The sequence below is a fragment of the Triticum aestivum genome, chromosome 1A (genome assembly GCF_018294505.1).
Source record: "Triticum aestivum cultivar Chinese Spring chromosome 1A, IWGSC CS RefSeq v2.1, whole genome shotgun sequence".
Classification (NCBI taxonomy): domain Eukaryota; kingdom Viridiplantae; phylum Streptophyta; class Magnoliopsida; order Poales; family Poaceae; genus Triticum; species Triticum aestivum.
This window is the reverse complement of record NC_057794.1, coordinates 475,484,100-475,492,046: the sequence shown is the minus strand read 5'-3', so window position 1 is coordinate 475,492,046 and position 7,947 is coordinate 475,484,100.

Here is a 7,947-nt window from a genome sequence, read left to right as displayed (position 1 = left end):
AAGAAAAATCCATGCGAGACGGTGCCCGAGGGAGGCACGAGGCAGGGGGCGTGCCCCACTCCCTGGGCGCGCCCCTGCACCCTCGTGGCCACCCCGTAAGGCGGTTGATGCCCTTCTTTCGCCGCAAGAAAGCTAATATTGGGATAGAGATCGTGTTAAAATTTCATCCCAATCGGAGTTACGGATCTCCGGGAATATAAGAAATGGTGAAAGGGTAGAATCTGAAAACGCAGAAACAAAGAGAGACAAACAGACATATCCAATATCGGAGGGGCTCTCGCCCCTCCGACACCATGGAGGCCATGGACCAGAGGGGAAACCCTTCTCCCATCTAGGGAGGAGGTCAAGGAATAAGAAGAAGAAGGAGGGGGGCTCTCTCCCCCTCGCTTCCGGTGGCGCCGGAGTGCCACCGGGGACCATCATCATCACCGCAATCTTCACCAACAACTTCACCGCCATCATCACAACTCTTCCCCCCTCTATGCAGTGGTGTAACCTCTCTTTTACCCACTGTAATCTCTACTTAAACATGGTGCTCAACGCTATATATTATTTCCCAATGATGTATGTCAATCCTATGATGTTTGAGTAGATCCGTTTTGTCCTATGGGTTATTTGATGACCGTGATTGGTTTGAGTTGCATATTTTATTATTGGTGCTACCCTATGGTGCTCTCCGTGTCACGCAAGCGTGAGGGATTCCCGTTGTAGGGTTTGCAATATGTTAATGATTTGCTTATGGTGGGTGGCGTGAGTGACAAAAGCACAGACCCGAGTAAGTAGGTTGTTTGCATATGGGATAAAGAGGACATGATACTTTAATGCTATGGTTGGGTTTTACCTTAATGATGTTTAGTAGTTGCGGATGCTTGCTAGAGTTCCAATCATAAGTGCATATGATCCAAGTAGAGAAAGTATGTTAGCTTATGCCTCTCCCTCATATAAAATTGCAATAATGATTACCCGTCTAGTTATCGATTGCCTAGGAACAAATAACTTTCTCGTAACAAAAAGCTCTCTACTAAAACTAATTTAGTTGTGTCTTTATCTAAATAGCCCCTACTTTTTATTTACGTAATCTTTATTATCTTGCAAACTTATCCAAAAACACCTACGAGGTACTTCTAGTTTCATACTTGTTCTAGGTAAAGGGAACGTCAAGCGTGCGTAGAGTTGTATCGGTGGTCGATAGAACTTGAGGGAGTATTTGTTCTACCTTTAGCTCCTTGTTGGGTTCGACACTCTTACTTATCGAAAGAGGCTACAATTGACCCCCTATACTTGTGGGTTATCAAGCCGCATCAATACACGCCTGAAGCGTATAAAGGGCCGAGGTTGCACCAGTCCTACTCAATCCCCACTATTCACGACGACAAGCCGATCAATAGCTCGGAAGCGCAGACGTGCGGCAGGACACGACCCAGGCTCCTAAAACCCGATGACACTATCCACCTTATTTTTTCTTCCTCCCTTACGTACTCTTTTATGTTGTATTCTTTTTAGTTTTCTTATAGTAAGCTCGACATGTACAATCATGCGGTTATAAAATAAAGAAATCATGCCCTCTAAAGGTATTTCCCACGGTTCTATTCAAGCATTGCCTTGGCACTACAAGAATGTCTTTAAAGATACAACTTTTAATGGGCCTGATTCTCCTGCTTTACAAGTCTGAAGTATTCAGCATCTCGGATTTTGGCTTTATATGCATCTGTTTTGAACCTAGATTTTGGTCAATAGTTGGGTTGCCTGGCTCCTATGTGTACCCCTTACGTTCCTGATGAATTCGGCTAAGGGCGTAATGGGAGAACCACTACGATTATGTTGCTAGGCTAATTGGTAGAGTGCCTAAGTGGAGAAAGCCAAAAACTGATTATCTAGGTAGGTGCAAACTAGTCGGCCATCCGTAGACCGTGTTAAGCGATGTGAGAATAGAGATCGCCCATGTTAAACGAAGGGCTTTAATTTCTAGCCGAAGTGCGTGATGGCCTAGGCCTCGGCCTACCAAGCCGACCACTTCCTATACTACGGGCCGATCATCAACCCCCATAGTCAAACTCCTAGGACAACATGAAAGTTCTCAAGCCACTATATTCTGATTGCCTTGTTCCTATGAGTAGAGACTGCCTCCGGGTACCAAGACATCGGCTAAGGGTCAAAACTGCATCTCGGAACACCCTTTGTATATTCTACACTAGGACCAAAGCCGATGACTCGCCACTTTCATTTTAAAATGGTTCGCACAGGAGCTAAAATAATAAGAAATACATGTATGAAGGAATTTCAAGCCATACTAATTCCATCAAACCATTAAGTTCTTTACATTTCATAACTTCGGCATTCCAAAGTGCTACCTAGTAATACAAGGTGTCCTTTGGACATACAGCCTCGGCGATCCGAGCTCCTTCCTCCACCTCATGGTAAAACTGCTCTGTGGTGCGAGGCTTGTCTGCAGGAGGACTCGTGGCCACTATCACCACGTCGACCTTGCGAAAGTACATCTTCAAGCAGGCATACGCCCTCTGTGCTCCTTCAAAGCATGCGGACCTCCTCTAGCTATCGGCACGCGAGACAGCCCCCCGCAGGCGCAACACAAGGCCGAAGAGGCTGGTTGGAAGGGCATCGCACTGGTGTAGAGACATGCTATACAAACGGTTTAACCCCCTTTCTGCAATGGAGTTTTAAACCGTCGCCTTGCTAGTGTGTGCGGTAGGGGGGTTCTTCCCACGCGACCCGGAAACCGTCGAGGATAGGTCCTCCGGTCACACACGCTGGGTAAAATGAGCTCGTGTGCGGTTAGGAGGTATCAAAGACAATTATGCAGGCCCAATCATTTCCGTTCGTATGTACATCCCACACAGTGAATCCCAGAAAAACGTTTCCATTCATATGTATATCACACATGATTATTTATGTGGAAACGTTTGTGCAAGGTGGCCTAACGTAAACAGTTCTCTAGCCGAAGTCATGTGTGATTCTTCATTGATTCAACTCACCTACTTTCTAGGAACCATGTGGGTTGTTTAAGTTCATAGCCCATGGTGTTGTCCGAGGAACTGTGTGCAATAGAAAACCCCAATAAGTAGGCTAATTGGTCTATTACTGATAACCCATTTAGTAATCAAATTGATATTTCTTATAAGACACACATTATATTTCATATCCGTATTACGATAACCAGGATTTCATAATTGAATTACATCTAATAGCTTCAACACTCAGTTACACCATATAGGCATATAGCTAGCTACGCCATTACACAACAGCATCAAGTTTCACATGCAACATCGAAAACCTTTGGAAAGTAGCATCATACACTATAAATAGATAGATGAATCTCATATGGGAAACTATAGAAGTGGAAGGCAAATATTGAGTCCTCAAGGATGTTGAATGTCCTTGCAACTTTAGGCTAGTGGCTATCTATAATTGCCCGCCCAACCTTCCTCCTCTTGACGAAGACTTAAATATTGTAACGTGGGTGTTGAATGAATACCTTCCTCCCCTCTTGACCATGCAGACGGTTTGAGAGGTAATCATCGGTGAACTGCTTTGGAAAGTACTGAAAACAAAGATATGCATAAATAACTGTTCTAAATTTTGAAATGGCAAAATAAGGTAAAGACTTAGTACCATCCTATAGTTGACTGATGTCATCTTCATTGTGCAAGCAAAGATCTTGTTGTTATTCGTTGGAAGTTTCGTTATCCTAACAATCTTTCTGAGTTTCTTAACTTGACTGATATTTATGGACATCTCATTTTCCCCATATGCAAAATGGGTCGAATGCTGGATCTAAACCTCTGACAACAGGACCTACATGTGTAAGACCAAATTGTCAAACAAACTAAATATTAGAATGATTCCTGCAACTGCACAATAATGTGCTATTAGCCAAAGGACCATGCATGCGCAAACCTCGATGATAGACCTCATTGCCTCCATTTGTTTCTGTGCAACACATATAAGGCAGATCTTTATCAGGTTATCTAAGAGTTGGCATACTATCAGTAGAATATGTTAATGATAAATAGACAAATTTCAGATCCAATAGATTAACTCGACCTAGACCAACCTCATGCCATTGGCGATGAGGCAAATCACAGAGCAACCAAGCTGCTACACACAAATGTCGAAGACCTTTACAACACTATGAAGACCCAAGGATAACAGAGACCTTGCTAAAAAACTTGGAAATAGAGCAAATGTATATGTTTCTCATGTATTTAGTACGTCCAAACTCAATTTATTTCTCACATGCATAAAAATACAAAACTGTACCCATGACAAATGAACATCAGATTGCAGTATTGAACCAAACAGTTAACTGGACATCGGAACAAATGAACCAAACGGTTAACTGAGCACCACATTGCACAAAAAACCATATACTAGAAGATAAGATAGTTAACCAAACCAACAATGCTTGATAACTACTAGGAAATCAAGCAATTGTTGGACCAAACTGTTAAATGAATATTACATTTTAGAAGATCGGATTGCAAATTAACATTATAGAAGACAGTTCACTAGAAGGCACGGGCGGTGGCGTCGAGATAATACCATGAACTATATTTTTAAGTAGCCAACCGTGTGGAGGTGTCGACGGTGGCCTCGAAGGCGAGGTGCTCATCTAAGATCTGGCAGTCAGCATGCATGGCGTCCATCGCGACCTCATCCGTGCGTGCGGCCGCAATTTTCTCATCCGCTGCGAGATGCTCCTGAGCTCCTCGCTATACTGCGTGCAAAATGGCTGTGGGCGGCGCTTATTTGGATGACGGGGAAGTGATTTGGGCGGAAGGTGTCGCACCGTTGATCGGGGCATGTGGGATGGAGAAGGCGGAGGAGGAGGATGGGGATGGGGTGTGGATTCCTTGACTACATCAACGAGGCCGCGCAGCAAGAAGAAGGGTCGTCGGTGAGGAGGCGACACTGCAAGTTAGAAGTGAAGGGTTGTACTTGGAAAGGAAGAAGGAATAATGGAAATGTGGCTTCTGGTCGAGGGAAGGGGGCGGGGAGCTAGGTATTTCCACGGTTGACGTTTCGCTTGGTGCCACGAGATACCAGTGTGAAGTGTGGTTGAAGTGCGGGCGGTGGACTGTAGACGACGAAGCTTCTGACATAAGCCATCCAAGAGGGTGCGCCAAGATATTTTATATCGCATCACACATGATTATTGCTAGTAAAATGTTTCTGGTGTACCCGATTTTTGATTTTGATTTGAAAGACAAAATGGTGTTATGGAGGGAAATGGTGGTGTTTGAATTGCTAGAACATTTATCTGCACTGTACATGCGACTATATGAGTGTCGTGTTGAAATTTGGAATTATTCAGGGTTCATTTGGCCTTTTTAATACGTTAATTGAGTTTCTAGGCATTCAATGTGCATAATTCAAATTTGAACTACAAGCACATGCTCCAGTGCACCGAAATGAGTTCAAAAATCATATATGTGTCCTTGGGTGAATGTTTATGTCCCATGCAAGAAATGGGAATGAATTTCAAACACCTCGGCATTGTGGCTCGGCTAGAAACATTGAGATACTTGGTTTTCAAATTCTTGTAAATCCAAAAATCGCCTGAAAATCATGAAACTTGGCATAGTATCATGAAATGGCACCAACATGTTGTGGTAAAAAAATTGTCCGATATGGGACAAGTTTTGGTGTAAGCTTCTTACAAAATGGAGCTTCTCTCAAGAAGCCTCATGGTTCCGAGAGGGGATGTGTCACCTCTGTGTGTGAAATGACATAGACCGCCTCTTCCCGCCTTGATCTTTTTACAAAGGCAACATAGACCAATAGGAGTATCGTGCTAATTTTAGGAATTAATCCGGGTTCACCTTGCCTTTCTATACATAAACTGACTTTTATAGGCATTTAATATGCATAATTCAAATTTGAACTGCTTGCACATGCTCCAGTGTGCCAAAGCTGGTTGAAAAATCATATGTGTCTCCTTGAGTGAATGTTTATGTATCATGCAAAAAATGAGGATGAATTTCAAACATATGGGCATCGTGGCTTGGCCGAAAACATTGAGAAACTTGGTTTTAAAATTCCTGTAAATCCAAAACTCGCCCGAAAATCATGAAACTTGGGATGGTCTCATGACATGGCAACAACATGTTGCGGTAAAAATTTCGTCCGTTTTGGGACAAGTTTTGGTATAAGCTTCTTGCAAGAGAGCTTCTCTCAAGAAGGCTCGTGGTTCTGAAAGGGAACCTATGACCTTTGTTTGCGAAACGACATACGTTGTCTCTTCCCACCATGATTTTTTAAGAGAGGCAACATATACCAATAGGAGTTCCGTGCTAAATTTTGGAATTATTCAAGGATCATTTTGCCTTTTTTATACATTATTTGAGTTTTCTAGGAATTTGATCTGCATAATTCACATTTGAGCTACATGCACATGCTCCAGTGCGCCAAGATGGGTTGAAAAATCATATATGTGTCCTTGGGTGAATGTTTAGGTCCCATGCAAGAAACGAGAATGAATTTCAAAAATCTGGGCATCGTGGCTCGGTTGGAAACATAATGAAAGTTGATTTTTAAAATCCCGTAAATCTAAAACTCGCCAAAAAATCATGAAACTCAGCATGTTGCCTTCACATGGCACCAACATGTTGTGGTAAATTTTTTGTCTGATTTTCGAAGTCACACACATTAAAAACCAACAAAGTCATTTTGGAACAAGAGCAGTCACGTTACAATCGGAAACCCAAGTATTATTGAAACCATGGGCGTTCTACTAACCATATACGTGCCGCCACGTGTCCCCTTTTTTATTGTCTAGGATGCGTTGTGCGGGGTAGCTATTTGAGTATGGGAGGCGTGGGAGCAGACCCTGCGCGTGCTTATCGAGAGGCGAGCCCTTTGACCTCCATCCGCCGCCCACCCCTCTCCCAACTTCTCCATTAATGGTGCCCGAGCCCCTATTTTATGGTGTGGCTATGTCTTACTCGACTGATATTTAAGAGAGAAAAAAGAAAATCTGAAAAAGAAAATTTTGCACGGATCTTAATGTAAGATCTGATGGACATATATAGCATTGACTGAGACTTATAGGAAGACTGATATAAATATAATTACAATGATTGTCTTACATATTTAGGAAGATAATTAAAAATGCCACATGCGGCAACACCCGAAATACTCAAGGGCAAAAGAAGAAGGAAGACGCAGACAACGATCTGGTTTGCTGATCTCTAGTTTCTTGATGTGTAGCTGCAGGGCACGGAGACTAGTTCTCGCGACGATGATCTCTTACATGTCCTCTATACACTGCTTGGCAGCATCCATGGATTCCTCCACTAGCCTTTTGCGCTCGATCCGGAGCATGGCATTCTCGTCCATAAGTTTCTTGACGATGACACCCATCCTCTTCAACAAGGTAGTGGTCTCCTCGTGCCGCTTCACCCTTCCGGCGATCTTTTCCCTCAACATGTCGTGCTTGGTGCGGAGCTTCGCCTTGTCCTTCCTTAATCCCCGGATGATGCCAGTAGCATTTTCAAACGAGGCATTCATCTCGTGTTGCAGCTTCATTGAGCCAGAGATCCGACCGACCAGGTTATCGATCATAGCACGCATGCACCTGTGAGAGTCCTCGTCTGCCCGCGAGACATTTTCCCAGGCCGACGCGGCACGTAAGGACCTATTTGCTGCATCCACGGTGCGGTGGGACATCTCTCCTGCTTCCGCGGTGCGGCCGGGCCAATCTGCTCCTTCGACGTTGCCACGAGACCTCTATGCTGCTTCGGCGGTGTGGCGGGACCTCGCGCTGCTACGATAGTGCCACAAGACGTGTCTGCTGCTTTCGCGGCGAGGCGGGACATTTCTTAGCCCAGAACTCATGCGGGCCATGGCAGACGCAAGGGAACGACAATGTAAGACTTATTTGTTTTTGTTGATGAGGAATTGAGACGGAATGTGCAGTCATCTTGGAGT